Source organism: Macaca thibetana, chromosome 5 (assembly GCF_024542745.1).
Source record: "Macaca thibetana thibetana isolate TM-01 chromosome 5, ASM2454274v1, whole genome shotgun sequence".
Lineage (NCBI taxonomy): Eukaryota > Metazoa > Chordata > Mammalia > Primates > Cercopithecidae > Macaca > Macaca thibetana.
The window spans coordinates 144841931-144860539 of NC_065582.1; the positions used below are offsets into that span (position 1 = coordinate 144841931).

At 44.6% G+C, this 18609-nt stretch overlaps 1 long non-coding RNA gene across 1 annotated transcript in view; it reads left to right on the top strand.

The window, feature by feature from the left end:
- LOC126954821 (uncharacterized) overlaps positions 1-940 on the top strand; it is a 3098-nt gene extending 2158 nt beyond the window's left edge. The window contains exon 2 of the long non-coding RNA XR_007725732.1: positions 1-940. This exon is cut by the window's left edge and continues 375 nt beyond it. This is a non-coding gene — a long non-coding RNA (uncharacterized LOC126954821).
- Positions 941-18609: the final 17669 nt, after the last annotated feature.

The following is an 18609-nucleotide window of genomic DNA, read 5'->3' on the forward strand; positions in this document are numbered from 1 at the left end:
AGAGGTCGAGGCAGCCTGCGCTGTGGCCAGGCAGGCTTGGTGGGCTTTAGTCTCAGTATGTGTTCTTTAAAGTCTTGACAGATTATTAGCAAAGGAAGGGGCACCTCGGGGTCATGAAGATGCCTCTCGCTCTGGCCCAATCGTGCTGAGGTTGGCTCATTCCTCGGTCGGGTCCAGTAAAACAGCCCAAGCACAGCCTGGAATCTTCCCGCATCCGCGCGGGAGTAGAGTCTGGCCTTGGGCCCTGCGTACCCTGCAGTCGTCAGGGACGCGTTCCAGGCCAGGGAGGCCATGCGAAGGGTTTCCGCTGCAGGGCGAGGGGAAAGGAGGGAAGAAGGAATCCTCTCCGCGTCATCAGCATGGCGGTCTTGTGATTCTTCCACACCCAGGTTCCAGCTCAGCCCCCAAACTGCTGCCCCAAGGAAACAAGTTGGGGAGTGTGGATTTAGATATAACAACGGGTGTGAGCTGATGTCCTTATAACCAGAAATATTGAGACTAGAAAATCAGCTCCGAATCCACGACCCTCAAATTGATGCTTAATCACACCCTCGACTCCAGAAAAGCTGCTGGGGACAGACATGGTCAGGTTTTACCAAGGGTTCATTAAAATAGTCTGCACTGGAATAACCGGGTGCAAGAGATCACATCTTCACTCAGGGCTCTGGGGATCCCCTTGTCGCCCCAGGTCAGTGGGTGGGGAGGAGGGCAAACCTCTGTCTTTTGTTTGTGGGTGAGGGATGCGAATTGTGGCAGCAGCCGAGCAAAGGGGGGAAATTAATTGCAGCCAATTAATAATTAATCCCCCTTAAACAGCTTTATTATCTCTTCCGAGCGACAGAGATTTGTCTGATAACCCCCTGAAGACCAAATGTCAAGTTTAACCAAATAGTTATTGCTTTATCAACCCGAGTCTGCAAATAAATTAATCAAAAGCAAATCTGTCCTTTGTGTGGCTCATTTGCTGGTAATGGATGGATATGAAGATTTGCCGATATTATTGTCTGTCATTCAATCTAACAAAGTGAACATTTATTGCATATATATTAAAAATTATCCCGGAATCGAGTGGCGCCGGGTTGCATTTATTGGAGTCTTCCCAGGGGTGAGGTCCCCTCGGATGGGGCCGCGTGGGATAGAAAGTGCAGGAGCGCGAGTCTCAAATCTCTTTAGGACTCTGTGCCTGCCTCTGTCCCCCTCCCCGCGGCGACCTCCCTCTATCCCCTTCCCAAGCGTTCGCCCAGAGCCGTGGGACGTGCCTGCCGCCTCCTGTCACGCGGCTAGGGCCAGCGGGGCGCGGGGAGCCCAGCTACTGTCAAAACAGAGTCCTTCAGCCCTAAGCACTCACAAGGGGTTCGGCCCTAGGAAATTTGGGGAGGGGGTGTGATTGAAGAAAGAGAAACGGGAGGGGGACAGCTTCCCTTTGTCTTCTCTCGAGTTACATCATTTTCTAATTAGGCATAAAATTGTCTTCATACACTGGTATTGCGGCCTTCATAAACATCGCCATTATGGTTTATAAGGACGCCATTGTGGTGAGGCTGTCCCAAAATAGAAAGAGCTGGGGAGGGAGAGGCCTGGAGTCCGGGAGGCCCCGCTTTGTCCTCCCCTGGGAGAAGATAGATGGCCAGTGTCACGCAGATGATGACTTGGGACTATTAAATTGTCAGAGGGGAGCAGAATCTTTAACAGCCCCCAGCGCTGGTGGAAAATTCTAGAGGCAGGAGCCGGGGATTCTTGGATGGGAGGGGAAGGCCGGGCAGCTGGATTCGCTGGGCAGGTGGAAAAAGAGGTAGGTTAGTGGCGGGCAGAGGCAGAGCGGAGGGCAGTGGGGGCCGAGGCTTGGATCTCCTCCTGGGGCACCCTGACTTCGCTGCTCTCTGAGCTCAGGGCCACTGGATCTGGAGCTGACCTCTCACCCGATCCCCATCGCCAAGGCTGGGGAACAAGCAGCGCTGGAGAAATGAGAGGGGCAGCGAACCCAGAGGAGTGGCGGAGGTCTATGCCAGGCGGGGAGACAATTGTTCTCATTATTCGAAGCTGAGGTTCAAGCCGGGCCACCCGCCCGGTCGGGGGGCGCGTCGCTAACTGGATGGAGATGGATGGAGGCGCCCTGAGCCCCCGGCGTCGTGTCAGACCCGGGGCAATTACTGTCCCGCCAGGATGGACACACTGCCCTGCCACCCTGACCCCGGCATGCAGGCCCACTGGCCCACTGGCTGCCTAAGCCGCCTGGGTGATTCTCTCTCTCGCTTTTACAATAACCCAACTTGACATAAATAACTCCCCTAAGCTTGTCTACATCTGCTTGACCCCCTGAACCCGCGGAAAATCTTTTGTTGCATTTAGTTAACTTACATTTTTCTACAGAAAAAAAAAAAAAAAAAAAAAAAGCTTTTAAGACTGTATATTCTAGCCCCGTCTTATTCACCTCTAGTTTGGGTTCTGGTATATGTTGGAATTCACACTGTCCTTCCAAATCGTGGAGGACAATTCCCTCCTGGGAAGACATGTTTCTCCCTGTTTATGCTGCAGGCACAAGTGTGCTGTTTCGGGAGTCCTGAGTTTTACAAGGTGGCCTACAGACACTTGGTGCTCCAGGAAGTGGTCAGGTCTCCAAAATCGTCTCCCCTGATAGCTGGGGTGGGAGTGGGGGCCAAAAGGGTGAAGAGAGAGGACAGCAGCTCTCAAGAGTGCTGATCCCCTGCTTGGTCCTGGCTGTCTAAGGGTGCAGCTAGGGGAGGAGGCCAGTTGGCAGAGGCAGCCAGGTGCCCCACATGTGCTGTCTCGCTGACCTGATCTGGCAAGGTTAGGAGGGGGTGAGCCCTGGAAGTGCCAAACTGGCACCATGCACTGCTATCACGAGGTGCCAAGACAGGAGGGAGCTGATGGTGGAAAGAGGATGGGAATGATTCAGAGGATTCTGTGGAAATTGCCTGGTCTGGTCACTATAGCTGGCATAGGCCTGGGGATGCCAGAGCCAGCTTTGCTCTCCAAGGCGTCCTCTAGGTGGGGGGGTGGGTAGCATTACCTGCAGCAGCCTTCCTACCAGTCATCTCCTTCCTACTTAGTCCCAGGTGGCTACAAGTCAGAAGATCAGGACAGGATCTCAGAATTTAGAGACGGAAAGGCTCTTAGAAGTCAGACGGCCAGAGTGACTCCCAAGTGTGATGTGTATAACCCTTGGATAAGACCCCTGATAGGTTTGGGCCCCTAACTGTCCCTGATGTCTCCATCCGCAGAGCAATATGGGAAGAGCTGAGGCTGGGCCTGGCCAAAGTAAGCTCCCTCGAACACAGGCCCTGTGGCCTGGGCTTTCCTTGTTCAAGGGTGAGGGAAGCAGCAGTTGCAGCAACAAGACCTTGACTTAGCAGCTATATCATATCAAGTCAAAACAAACAGTAATTTCAGGATTCCAAAACTCTGGGGCCAGTTTTTCTTATAACACATTTTTTCCCTTTTTTTTTTTTTTTAACGAGGTGGCTCATGCCTGTAATTCCGGCACTTTGGGAGGCTGAGGCAGGCGGATCACCCGAGGTCAGGAGTTTGAGACCAGCCTGGCCAACATGGCGAAACCCATCTCTACTAAAAATACAAAAAATTAGCTGGGTACGGTGGTGCATGCCTGTAATCCCAGCTACTCGGGAGGCTGAGGCAGGAGAACCTTGGAGGCAAAGGTTGCAGTGAGCTGAGATGGAGCCACTGCACTCTAGCCTGGGCAACAGAGCAAAAGTTTGTCTCAAAAAAAAAAAAAAAAAAAAAGTCTGCAGTATGGTTTTCACATTATCACTCTCAATGTCATTGGAGGTAGGTCCAAGCTGGTGTCTCTTTGATTAGTCTCCCTAATCCCATCTACTCATTTACTAGCCATTAGTCATTCTTTAATTGAGTCCAAAAATGTTTGTGAGGAGATAGTCCCATATGAGATTAAAATAAAGAAAGAAAAACAAAACAAACAAACAAAACACAGAAAATCAGGTACTGAAGGGTTTCTGATGTAACTTGTTTGTGGGACTACGGGATTTTGGTTCAGCCTAGATTTACCAGCTCCTGATTTGGGGACCTTGGTCAGGAACTGAAGGACTCTTGAGCCTCAGTTTTGTCTTCTGTGAAATGAGGGCATTGGATGGATGCTCTGCAGGTCCCCTAAGTCCTCTAGGTGTACTAAAACAGGCATTATTCACAGCCCACACAGGCATGAACATCAAAGTGCCTGCATAGGTTTGAGGGAGATAACAGTTTCTGACCGTGCCTCTGAACTTCCAATTCCAAATCATGAAGGACAAAGTACAGGGAAGATGTAAAACACACACTAGGTTAGAAATCGGACTGTCATTGATTTAGTAAAGTTGGTTGGCTTATTTGATATTTCTGAATCTGCTTCCTCTCATAGACAATGGGAATAATAATGTCTGCACTATTCACTCTACAAAATAGTTGTGAGGATCAACTCTGATAATGCATGTAAATGTGTTTTGAAAACTAACAAGTATCATGGAAATTAAAAATACAAACAAGAAGCTATGAATCCACTCTGTAGAAGGCACCCACAAATGAGTGCCGGGAAGGTAGGTTTCCCCTTTCTTTTGGTGCCGCAACAATTAGAGTCTTGGGCAGCAGATGTACACAACTGGAATGACATACTACTTGCTGTGCTGCTGTCAGGGTAGGACATTCTCTCCTTAATTTTCATCATCTACCTGTGGATACTAAAGAGACGGTCTTTTTCATATACAGGTGAGGTCCCAGAGATATCTGGCACATACAGCAGAAATACTTGCTTCAGTAAGCTTCAATGCATTTTAAGGACCCTGTTGCTTGGAAGATTCCTTGAAAATAAGATTTACTATTGATTGGAAAAAAGTGAGGAAAGTGAAAAGGTCTTTTGAAGTTTTTTGGCTGATCCTCCCTTCTAAAGAAAAACATGTTTTTCTTCTTAGCAGGAAAAATAAAACAAAACTCAAACTGTTCTTTTTATAATATACTCCTTGCTAAGAACTTTGTTAGCTTACTTAGGTTAGGGAGGTGAAGTTACTTTTAAAAGAAGCTTTATCTCCTTGCTGAAACGGGTGGAGGAAAATAATGTGTTTTGAGAGAAAGGACTTTGACTCTTATAGAGAAAATATGCGCCTCTCATGGGGAAGCCTTGGAAGGGGGAAAGTTGGGTGGGGAGGAAACCTCAAGATAAACAAGGCCCACCTTTCTCCTGATGCTCAGAACGTTGGCAAAGCAGCTAGCAAGGCATTCACCCCATTTGGCCTGTGGAGATCTTCTAGCAGGTTCTCAATTAAGGGAGCTGCCTTTCCTTTCATTCTCTTAACTTTTGTGTTCAATGTTAACAACCTGATGCTATCTATTATGGTACCATTATCACAGAATGTTGACTGAACTGGTTCTTTTATCTCTATTATGGGGTTGCCTGCCTTGCAGATTTATGCATTTTTGATATTAAATTCTTTATCTCATTAAGCCTACACTCTTGTTGACTTTCATTGACCCTCTGCCCTGGTCCCCAATACTTTTCCATATTTAATATTGAAAGATTTTTCTCAATGCCCCTCTTGGCTTTGTTGCCATCCGTTTGACGGCTGTCCCTAATGGCCTGTGCTGTTTGCTCTGTTCTTGAACTTGGTGGGGTCACACATTCTTAAACAGTGATGTCCTCTGAATGTCCACCCTTGCTGTCCAGCTAAGTTGCCCTGTGTCACAAGCTCTGCCCTCTTCTCCGCCCCTAACTACCAACTGCGCCTAATTGCTTCAACAAACACCTTCCCTAGTGGTGCCCCAGGCCCCCTGAGCCTTTTGGGTTTTGTTTAGCTGCTAATGTTCTGCCTGGCCCACCAGCGGAATGGCCTCACTGACCTGGTACATCGCAGCTCTTCTCCTTGGAGCGCCTGTCTTGTCCAGCGCCCCCTGGGCCAAAGGCCAGGGTCTGGGCAGGATTGACCAGCTGCTTGAGGTGGCCACAAAAGACAACTTCAGCTTGAAATGGGCAAATGAATGTATTCATTTATCTTTCTTTCCCCTTAAACCTATCCACAAACTCAATCTACTGCCTGGCTTGAAACAAAACAAAGGGATGATCTTGAGAAGGCGGGCAGGAGAGGCCCATCTCGCACCAGAAATCTTAGCTCCCTTCTTGGGGGCCGTCTGTTCAGTTTCACAACACTTACAAGACCAATTTCCAGAATTGAAGTTGCCTGGTGTTTTGATTCTTCCTTTGCCTGTGCATTTGTGCCCTGAAGGTCCCTTCCAAATGGATACTAATTGTGGGGGCTGCACGCTGCTGGCTGCTCCAATGCCCCGGGGCCCGAGGACCTGCTTCTCAAAGCCTTAATTGACAAGGACCTGTCTGTATTTAGGAGCAGCTGGTCCAGAGCGTTGGCACATCAGTGCAATCTTAACGCAGCATCCCTAGCCTGGAGGAGGATGAGGGTAAATGTGGTTAAAATGAAGGAAGATTTATAGCCGGCCCCCTTGGGTAATAGGACAGAAGACAGCTCCCAAGATTTTCCCCTACGAGGGGGTTCATTCATCAGCTCCAGGGCCTGGTAACCGGGGAGGAAGAACGCTTAAGCTATTATTACTAAACGGGGAGGGGCAGGAGCCCGCTTAGAACAATTAGGCAGGTGACAATATTCCACTATAATGCGTCGTCCTCGGAACTGGACTGGGTTTAGAAGACTATCAGGCTGTCTCTTGCTTCCGCGGGCCTCGGCGCCGGGGCCTCCGCCTGGGTCTGGCTCCGGGTTAATGGTGGCGCCGCCGGGAGGCTGGGAAAGGAGAGGGAGGGCACTCTGGCTGCCCTGCCCAGGAACAGGGAGGCTTTCAGTGGCAGCTCGGACTCCTCGTTAGGGCGTTTGAAAGCCCCAAATGGCCGGTGGCAGGGGCCATTGCGTCGATCAGTTTTTCCTTCCTGCGCCCCATCAGGCGCGCCCGGTTCCCCAAATACCCGCTCCTCCACCCTGCGAACGCCTTTCTGCAACCTGCTGGCTCCGTAGATACAGCCATTCAGCCGGTTACAAAAAAGGTTTGTTGGTTCAAGAGGAACCCGGTTTTGTTGTGATGTGTGGGAAATACTTTGATGTCCCCCCAGTTCGCACGTGTGAACAGGGATAATGGGTTTGGGGATCTTCATTGAAATTTGAAGTTTTTAAAGCAGAAATTCCCTAACTTTTGCCTGTTTTTCTCAACTTTTTCTTTTTTTTTTATTTCTTCAGGAACAATGCCAACATTGAAGTCCTCGGTTGGAGTCTGCACAGTTGGAGATCTTTGGTGCCATTTTAGACATCTTTGGATTTCATCAATCAAACTGACTGCAATTTTCCATAAAAACCCTGAATTTGGGTCAGAAAGTGGGCAAAGTAGATAAAGATCATTCGAGCTGTCTTATAAGATGATAAATAGATATCCTTTCAGGCCAACAATGCCAAAGTGCAGTTTTGTGATTCCCTTCCATGGGTTCTGAATGCAGTGAGTCGAAACGATTTCTACATGTTTTCCCATGGTTTAGGAGGTGTCTTTACATACTTGTCAATAGTAACCTGACCTTTTTCCCCATGGAGTTGCTAAGTGTGTTTTGTTTGAGTCCTTTTTCCTTGTTGTGTGTGTGCGTCGCACAAAATACACAAGAAAATAAAGGTTTTTTTTTTTTCTTTTATTGCTCAAATCAATAGGATATGGGTCCAATCTAGATAATTCTCTGCATATAGACTGGTTTCAGTAGCCCTTGAGTTCCTGTAGAAATTCCATTTGCTCTGCAGTTGCTCTTGAGGCACTTTGGACACCATTTTGGGCACCATGCTGGGATGTAAACTCACTTTCTTAACGAAAACAACAGTAACAACAGCCTACTGACACTGTGTCCTTCCTATTCTTGAACTTGACGAATGGCCTTTTGTATAAGGTGAATAAAAGGAAATCCTAAAAAAAAAAAATAGCAAAAAGAAATCCCAATATGACATTTAACCCACTACCTCCAGAGACCTTTCAAAATGTTAGCTGAAATAATTTCTGATGAATAAGAACATTTTATGCTGTGTATTCAGCATATATCACATGTCACTTCTTACTGACTGCCTCAGTTTAATTCCCCATCTTTTGAATCTTCTTGATCCTCCTCCTCAAAATGTTTTCATCTTGATAGTCCTTTCAGTCAATGTTTTAGTTAGCCAGGTATTTTAAAAGGCTCTTGAAGAATTATTGGTTCTTCGTGGAGAAACTATGCTTGCCATTCTTGGTTATTTATGAATTAATGATCTGCTGTGTTCTCATAAACTCATAGATCTTGTGGGGGCATACACAATTATGCAGCAGACACATTTATTTTTCTTGATATAAGATTTTCCTCCCATATCCATCGCACGCCCATCATCTCTTTTTCTGTGTTTTGCTTTTCCAAACTCCTTAAATATCAACTGTATGTTACAAAGCATCTATAGAAGAGACTATAGTGCAGTGGGAGTTAATTACTGTTATTAACTTACTGGCTTTATTAGTTTTGAATGAAGCATGTAGCTGTGGCTACAGTTATTTAAGCACTCTTTATTAGCTAAAATAATTTGCAGTTTTTGGACATACACTCACCATGTAAGATTTAAAATAGCAATTGGGGATTCAGCAACAATTCTCACCTCTCATTTGTCTTTAATAAATCTTGCTGTTGAGTACTAAATATTTTAACTTAGCATATAGCTGTCTGAATGACCCTTTATCTCATTCTTTCACTGCAATTTTATTATCAATTTTACACTTTATATGGTGAAAAACATCTATTAAGTGACAATTTAATTTTTGAAGCATTTTCTCTATTTCAAGAAGACCATTGCAAACAGCAAATTTATGAAGGTAGAAAGCATAATTATTATAATTATCTAAAACAAAACATATTTGAATAGAGTTAATAGTCTTCCTATTGCCCTCTCTTTCTTTTTCACTCCTGCTATTCGTTTTAGACACATCTGTGGTATCCATGCAATCTATTTAGTAAGTAAGAGGGATGGGGGCAAGTAGAATAGAAAAACCAAAAGTTGAATTTTGTTAGTCACTTCCCATCAGGATAAATCATAAAAGCTTATCTGAAATCATTATATTAAAAAAGAAATGGTAGAATTTTGTAAACCATTTGAAGTCTGTTTGACACAGCTTCTTTCAGAAATCAATTTACCACACTGCAAGGTCACTTATAAAATTTTTGTTTTGGAAGTTTAACATGTTTGGTACATACAGTAACAGCCATTTGATTACTGTCATTGTTGGTGAGAGCACAGGCCCTGTTAATTAACAGAAAAATGTCAACCAGTTATATGTAGTGCACGGTGTTCCATAAATATAGTGCAAAGGACCAATAGTGAGGCATAAACTTAAAGCTTCAGATTTGAAATGACATTCTGGAAACATATATTTGAGTCTGTGACCAAGGATGAAGTAATTTGGGCTCTGTCAGGTGCTGGTTCTCCTAAGCCTCAGAAATGTAGGCCAGAGAAGGAATATCTGGATCAGTGTGACTTCCCATGTTTTAGATGGGAAAACTAAATCTGCACAGGTAAAATGGTGGTCATAATGTACTCATGGCAGTGCACCTGTAGCTTTTTCCCCTCCTCCTCTTCTGTTCCTTATCATCTGTAAGTTACTCAATCAGGGACTGCTTCCTTAATTTTGTTTCCCATATGCACTAGAAACAAACGAACAACAAAATACCAAAGAAAGAGAGAAAGAAAGAAAGAAAGAAAGAAAGAGAGAAAGAAAGAAAGAAAGAAGGAGGGAGAGAGAGAGAGACAGAGAGAAAGAAAGAAAGAAAGAAAGAAAGAAAAAAGAAAGAAAGAAAGAAAAAAGAAAGAAAGAGGAAGACAGAAAAGATTCCCCAAAGGCATTTACATCCAGTTCTAGCAGCATCCTCCTCCCACTTACAGCATGCCTTTAATAAGCTAATGCCTGCACAGGCCGAAGGAAGCACAAGGTCAGTTAAATCAATGCCAGCAGCCCATTTGGGGAGTTAGGCTACAGTTCTCCTTTCATGGAAGATTTTTGTTCTTGAGAATTATCTGGATAGTTCCCTGAGTATTTCTATTTCCATTTCTATTTCCTTACTTACAATAAAATGAAGGAAATGAAAATGTTCCAAAACAACAACAACAACAACAACAAAAAACAAAAACAAAACCAAAACCCCAAAACCTGTGAGGGCTGTGTCCTTACATACAAAGAGGGGAAATAAACAACCCAGGTGAGTGGAAAAGAAGGTATCTGGAGCCCCAGTTTTCCAGCCTGCCTATAGATAAATCCTGACATTATTATGTAATTCATGCTATCTTATGCTTCTCTCAGTAACTACCATGCACATCCTAAGCAATCCTTATAGGTTTCACTTCATATCCTAATATCCTAGTACTTCATATCCTAAAATTTCAACATTTTAATCCATCATTTGACATAAGTCCATAATTTTATGATTATCAATTATACTTTTCAAAAAAATTTTAAAGCTTATGTTAACTTGCACAATAAGTAGTGATAATATTCTTCTTATTATCAATAATGACATTCATTAACTTGCTATCGTCAACTCCTCTTTGACAGTGATTATCTTGGTAGTTATTGTCACATCTTACAATTTGTCAAGATGATTTGGTTTACTAAGACTTTTGAGAGGGTTTAAGAGGTAATAGAAAGTAAGTAATTTAAACCAAATCTATTTTCTCTTCTCATTTAGCTTCGTAGTTTAAACAAAAGCCATCTAGGTGGGTATCATGAATGTTCTGAGCGATTTGACCTCTGGTCCCCATTCTACTGTGTATAATTTTAAAAATTGCTTGCTAAAAATGGCTCTTTATCACTTCTTTGCAAGTGTGCAATACAATTTTACTTCAGAACATTTTCAAGTTTTAATAAGGATTTAATAACCTCTGATTTAGAGGCAGCCAGAGCAAAGTTGTTGAATTTAATAGAGGCTAACATATGGGAAGGGTTTTAAAGAGCCATTCACATCCAAACCCCAAAATGGCTTCAATCAGCAGGTATCTTGATGTTTATTTAATGAAGAAATGTATGAGCAGCTGCTGTTTCCCCATTTCAGATGTAGTTATCTTTCATTGCTTTGCAACAAATCGGGAAGAACAGATTTTAGCTGTAATTTGGGATCATTCCATTAGATGTGCAGGGCTACACCAGTAGATTCATAAACAAAAACAATGAGGCTGGTTTAAGGAAGCAAATAAAATATAATAACACTTGGGTTGAATCTGTGGGTTGTGTTTTCAGATCTATTGCTAGTTTCTAGGTCATAAATATTTTCAAGTTTAGACTAAGCCCTAAAGGCTTTTATAGATAAATAAAAACCCAATCTGACACTGATTCTTAACTGACCTTGTTGTATTATTGCAGATGAACGCATGAGGTTAATTTCTGTTACCCAGTGCATGGTGGGCATTGCCAACACCATAATGTCCCTCTAACTATGCCAAGGATAAATGTCATAGACAAGTGGGGCTATGATATGGCCCAGAGGGTTTATGGGGCAATTGCTCGAATTGCTCACAGGACAGACATTCTTATGGCACGTATATTGAGCTGCAGATGCATTGTTTCTTTGATTCCTACTTAAAAATTTGAGGCTTGTGTGTGTGTGTGTGTATTTTATATATATATATATTTGGTACTTGTCTGCCTTTTGAACAAATATGAATTGGGGGAACATCTACTGATTGTCCTCTTCTGTTATCAATACACATGCTGGGCCTCTTCAAAAGAAATAAAGTTTGTATTTGGCAACCTTAATAGCAGACTCTCTACTTAAGAGAGCAATTATGATGAACTTTTTATAACTTTGGCATTGGGTACAGAATTAACTATAGTCTTACAACTTTTCCGTGATATTTCTTATGAACAATTTCCAAATTTGATGGAGGGGATCATTTAAGAATAGTAGCCCGGAGTCTCCTATAACGTGGCCTACTATATGTTAAGGTTAAGTTATAGTTGTATTTTTAAATTCTCCATCCAGGGCCAATAAAAACGATGAGTTTATTTGGAAAGTTCTTTTATAATGCAGGTTTTCTCCTTTTTTCTTTCTTTCTTGTTTTAGTTTCACCATGATACATATTTATTATTTTTTAATGTGTTTATTGGTAACTAAGGCAAAGTATTTGTCTGATTTAGGCTCTCAAAGGCTTTAAGTATTTCATGCAAATTCCTACTGTGAGGCTGTAATAAAGAAGGGGGAAAAAGAGGTGATTTGAACTACTACCCAATACCAATCAGCTCTAATAACTTAGTATAGGTGAGGACCATACGTTTTGATTAATCTCCAATTGATCTGTTCCCTATTATGCATCTGGCAAATGAGCTTGCTGGTGAACTGACGGCTGTGACCAAACACATAGCAGATATTAGGAAGTAGCCATTAGCTCAGTTAAAAACACAGGGACTCTGAGGCCACCTATTTTAAATCTGGACCCTCCCACTTACCAGCTGTGCGACCTTGGACAAATTACTTAACCTCTCTGCTGTTCAGTTTCCTCATCACCAGGATTAAGTAATTAATACTTGCTAAGTGCTTAGAACAAAATAGTACACCTCACTTGTTGCAATGACGAGGCTCCCACTCAAATCCCTGCCTTCGCTACAAACCCCTCACAGCAAGGGTCCCTTCGCTTTCGGACCCTTTGGAAAGCAGCCTCCACTCAGGTCCGAAGACTTCGAGCCCCCCGACTGCTTCCGGAATGTTCTGCTCACATTTTAACACCTTGACCTTCCCTAAAGCCTGAGCTGGAGCAGAATGGAGTTTTATCAGGAGCGAGGCCAGGTACCTCGGCACCCAGGCGGATGGCAGAGGCTGGGAGGGGCGCAGAGAGTCCTGGAAGCAGCGGGAGCAGGCCGGGCGCACCCAGGGTGCATGCTAATGAGGGGCGCGGGCAGAGCCCGCCGCCCCCTGCGCGCCCGTAGTGCAGGAGCCGCGCCCGGGCAGGGGCACGCGGTGCCACTCAGGCCGGCGGGGGGCGCGCAGCTCGCAGCAGCCGCGCGCCCGGGCCTCTCAAAGCCCCTTTCAGCAGCTCTGCGGGCTCCTCACCGGAGGAGTCTGGCGCGACATAAAAGCGCATTATGAAAATTATAATATCAGCCACAGAGCATGTCCACCGAGGCAGCTCTGCACCTTTGAGGCATTGAGCCTCGTTCAGCTGGGCGGAGGAGGGAAATATCCATTTGAATTCGGTCCCTGAATGGGGGCAGCGTCTGCGGCAACCACAACAGTGCCTCCTTTATCCGTTCGGCCACTTCTCCTGCTTGCTCATTCCCGGGCTGTTGCACCTTGTCTCCTTATAGGCAGGGATGTGGAGCGGGGAGGGGGCGCAGGAAGGACAAGGGAGCAGAAGTGGAGGGCCCCGATTCACAGCCGTGCTGGGACAAGAAGCGTTGTCATTTGAGCCCCCACGAGAATGATAAATGAGGCTTTCTAGTGCCTGAGGAAATTTTCGTTCTGCTGGGGAGCGGAGGAGTGGAGGGTCAAGGCCTGGGTGAATTTTTCGGAGGCTGGAAGGGAGTGGATTTGGAGGTCTTGCCCCATTTTCTTGCCTGTGTGCTAAGCGAGAGATGTCAGCATTAGGGCGTTTTCCCATCAGAGCTCGGATTCCAGCATCTGGAGCTATAGGATGGGAAGGGGTCAAAGGCCCTAGGCTCTGGAATCCGGGTGCAGGCCGCTGGTCTCGTAGTGAGGACCGCACATATCTCAGACTCCAAAGCTGAAGCGAACAGCAGTAAAAGCATCAGAGATGAAGCCGAGGTCAGAGTGGATCCCGCACGTGGGTCTCCTCTAGCCTGCAGGGCGCGCCATTTCCGCGGTCTGACTCGCACTATGGCCACATCACGCCTGCCTGTCTTCCATTCCATGGGCTCGGACTCTTTGGGATCCCGGGGCGGAATTCGCACGCTGGGCCCCCGAGGCGGGTCTGATCTATTATAGCAGATGAGTTGCCCCACCATTCAGAATCCTGTCCATTGTCTTGTTAATCACCTTTCATTACGGACTGCCCAGGACTGTCATAAAGCTTTTAATATTAATAGGGCCCAGCGCACCATCTCCCGCACCGCGGTCCTGAGCCACCCAGCAGACAGCGCAGGTGTCACGCTGCAACCTGTTCAGCCGGCCGCGGTGGGAGTGTCCCGGGGTTAGCTCTCTGCGCTGGGGGTGGGGAAGGCAGGTGGTACAGGGTTCCAAAACAAGATCAGTAAGAAAAACAAAACACAAAACACAAAAACCGTATTCCACACAAAAGGGTTTGTTTAGTTCCAATGTGTGCGCCAGAAGAGTTGTTTAACTCCGGGATACAGGGGAGGTGAGAGCTGGGGATGGAGAACGAAAGGGTCCGCTAGGGCTGGGACGTGACATTTCCTGTGGTGAAGCCTGCATTGGCTGCTAATAGAGATCTAATTGATGGGTGAAGTCCCATTTCCGCGCGCTCTCCTTTATTGCTCCATCCAGTCTGTTGCAAAATATAACCTTAATCTGATTTAGCAATTCCTCCAGGATTCAGTGCGAGCTTCCAGCCCAGAAAAAAAAATCGTTATTAAAAAAGTTAAAGTACAGAGTTGGATTCGGTGTGTTGCCTTTTGAAATCTTGCCCCAGCTCCCGGCATTTAGCACTTTCTCTTTTTGTAATCGCCCAGTTTTTTATGATCATTAATACCCGCGTGCTCGGCGATCAAGGCAGCGCACATTTGTTGGGGATGCAAATTGGTGCGGTGGCGCAAAGGCCCGGGGGTGTGTGGGCTGTGGGCGGGAGCAGCCTGACAGACGGGATTCGCGCGTCTGTCTGAGTGGTTTAGGGTTTCGTAATTCCATCTCTGCCCCAGGATTCCCGTAGAGGCCACCCAGGGACTGCGACGGCTTTGAGCTGGAGCTGTCTGGTGCCAGGTGGTGTGCTGGTGGGAGAGACCAGGGCTGAGGAGGTGTCTTCACTGCCACTTTAGCTTCCCCGTAAGTTTTAGAAGTAACAGCACAGGGCTTAGGGTGAAGTCCACTGTCAAATGGATGCCTGGTGCATAAAATGGTTGTTTGGGTGCAAGAGGAGGTCCAGGGGCTACTACTTTGGGTCCCCGGGTGGTGCTGTGTGAGATGGAACTTGATTCTTATTTGTAGCACAAACTGGATGTTAAGAGGCCAATCTAAGGTTATGGTTTTCTTCCTCCCTTCCTTCCTCCTTGTCCCTCTCCCCTGCTCACAACTAGTGAAATGCACTTCCTTCTCTACAACTAATTGGTTCTAAGAGACTAATTTCACTCTATCAATAACAGGATAACAGGGTTGTGGTGGATTTTTTGTTTGTTTTTACTTTTTCTTTCTCTTCTTTCTCCTAATAGGCTGGGGAAGACCCTTAGGGAAGTACATTTGTATCTAGATATTTGATATCATATCCTAGACATTGTACCAAAGAGAAAATAATGCATGAACAATAGTGCCACCCTGGACTTCTCTTTTTTAAAGTTGTAAAGGAGAAACAATGAGGTGTAAACCCATCAATTACTAGCCATATGATCTTGGTTAAGTTTAATCTCTCTTAGCTTTGGCTTTTTCGCTTTTAAAATGGCATTGAAAATATGATCCCTGCTCTGGCTACCTCCAAATGCTGTTGCAAAGTAAAGTGTGAGGAAAAACCCTTGTAATTTGATTATATATGTAAATAAAATAATCATAATGAAAATCCAAAAATAGAAATGTGAGTTGCTACTCAGTAGAATAGCAGTTAGAAAATTTGTGGAAGTCTCTTTTCCCCAAATATAGAACTGGGTTGTGTCTAAGTTACCTGGATTCCATGATTCATTTTGCCCTAGAAGCCCCTAAATTCAGTGTCAGGTTCCAACCAGCATTTGCAGCTGTCAACCTGAAAACACTTCACTTTCTGTGAAACTGTGGTCTCCAGTTTCACCAGCACACACATGAGTTTCTTAAGAAGTAAGACTGAGGCATGCATGCTTGTCAGCCTGGGGTGATCACTTAATTTCCCAAGTGTACCTCTAAGAAATCTCCCGAAGGAGACCCATGGCCTGCAAGAAGAGTGAGGCCTGAGCATCTGGTGGCCATGCAAGTCATCTTGGGCACCCTCTCCCCCAGGTTTGTGCGGCCTTTTTCATGCCTGTAATGGGGAGGCATTCCTGGGCCCCACAGCCTCTCTGCAGTGCCCTTGATGGGTTTAATGAGGCGGAACACCATGAAGGAGATGTAAACTGGTTCAAATGATTGATGAAGCCAGGGGCAAAGCCCAGGCTTTTCCAGATAAAGCCCCATACAGCCCGTGATAAAGGCGGGATAGTGGCAGGGCTGGGCGCCTTCAAAAGCTGTGGCCCAAATGCATTGGGAGGAAACAGGGAGGGAAGGTGCTCTGTTGTTACCTAATCAGTTCATGCACTAAGCCACCAGCCGCAGAGAGCAGGGGAGGGCTGCAGAGGAAGTGGGGAGGGTGAAAGGCAAACCTACACACACACACACACACACACACACACACACACACACACACACACAGCTGCCTCTCTTCCTCCCTTCCTGCTTAGCAAGGACTAGATCAGCATCAGCCACCACAGATGTCTGGGTCCTCAGCATGGGACCCGGGTATTCCCTTCCACAGGGCAGAGAGAGAGGGAGCAAAGGCCCAAGAACAGCAAAAGTCCATAGCTTGGCAGGCCTTACTCAGTGTTAGAGCATCTTCTGGCTCTCCTCCTACATATGAGAAAGCAATTATTAGAACAACAGGCGCTAGTCATTGAAAGTGAGAGGAAGAGGAGGAAAAGTCCCAAATCCACTCAGGAATTTCAGTGAAAAATATTTGTTCTATTTCTTTGTTATGAGCAACGAAAAAAAAATCATTGGCTTACAGTAAAAACAAAATCAAGCTGGGTATGGTGGCTTATGCCTGTAATCCTAGCACTTTGGGAGGACAAGGCAGGAGGATTGCTTGAGCTCAGGAGTTTGAGACGAGCCTGGGCAACATAGTAAGACTTCGTCTATTAAAACAAACAAACAGAAACAACCACCACCACCAAATAAATAAATAAATAAATAAATAAAACTAAGTATACATATATTTTCTACATATATTGTTTTCTAAAGATGGAGTACTATAATTTTACAATAAACAAACAAAAAAGATAATAATCATTTGGCCAGAAATAATTAGGGAATTAGAGTGTACAATGGCTGGAGAAGCAATAGTTGCAATCCTCCTGCCTTGTCCTCCCAAAGTATTAGGATTACAGGCGTGAGCCACCGTGCCCAGCTTGATTTTGTTTTTACTGTAAGCCAATGAGTCTTTTTAAATTTTCATTGTTCATAACAAAGAAATAGAACAAATATTTTTCTTTGAAATTCCTGAGTGGATTTGGGATTTTTCCTCCTCTTTCTCTAACTTTCAATGACTAGTGCCTGTTGCTCTACTAATTGCCTGGTCATACATAGGAAGAGAGCCAGAAGATGCTCTAACCCTGAGTAATAAATATACTTATAGCAGGTGACACTCTTCAGTTAAGCTACTCAGGGCTATTAAATAGAGGGAGACTTGGAAGAAATGTGACCTTTTCTTTCTCCTGGGCATCAGGGGCTGGTGGGCAAACACAACGTCTCTTTTCCACAACCCAGTGTCGATTCATAAGCACTTGTAGGTACAGAGGGATAAGGAACACTTCCATTCATATAATGGACATTTTGGTTTTGGTAGTGGCATCACTCACACACAGTTGTTCATATGTAACTTCTACCTGTAAGTTTTAGTCACTAACTGGAACTTGTTTTCAACTTTTCTTGCATGGTCATAGCTGTATCTTATTATATTCTGTGTTTTGAAGACTGTTGGTAATGGAGCAATGGCCATGAAGCTGTGAGAGCCATGTGGATGAGGGGCTCAAGAAAGACCACCTCGACTATTAAAAATAATTTACCTGAACATTAGCTTCTACTATATCAAATAACATTTGCATAAAATAATAATTTATTCTATTTTCACTATTTATGCCCATCAACTGCAGATTAGTTCTAGTTCTTTTGTCCCTGTGCTTTCAGTTTAGAAGGCCATCTTCTGAGGATAGTGTCCTGTCTATGGAAAGATTGTGTATTGCATTACAAGCAAGTAGAACTTAATAAATAAATTATGTGTTTATCATTTAAAAGAGAAAGGTGGAAAATGATGGTTTAGCACTTTTCAATGAGGAAAGATATTTTAAAATTAGCATTTTCTCTGGTTGTAAAGCAATACATATTATTTAAAAAAGGTTTTTGAATGCACTATTGTATGCTTCTTTAGAAAAGAATATTTTATGATTGCATGTCTTAATATGTTCCTGTCTATGACGATTCCCTTGAAAATCTTCCTCAACATATTGTATAAAAGTTCATCCTTTTCTTTCTTTCTTGAGCTCCTACATACTCTATGCTCCTGGAAATCTTTTGGGGTAAATAAGACCAGGCCTGAAAATTTTAATATTGAACACAATAAAGGGCTCATTCGAGATGAGAGGGAGACCATAAACTTTTACAAGCAACATTTAACAGCAGTCAGTATCAACTACATACAATCTCTGTGGCCACATCATTTGTCAAGTTAGGTTGTAGAATTGAGATAATTATCC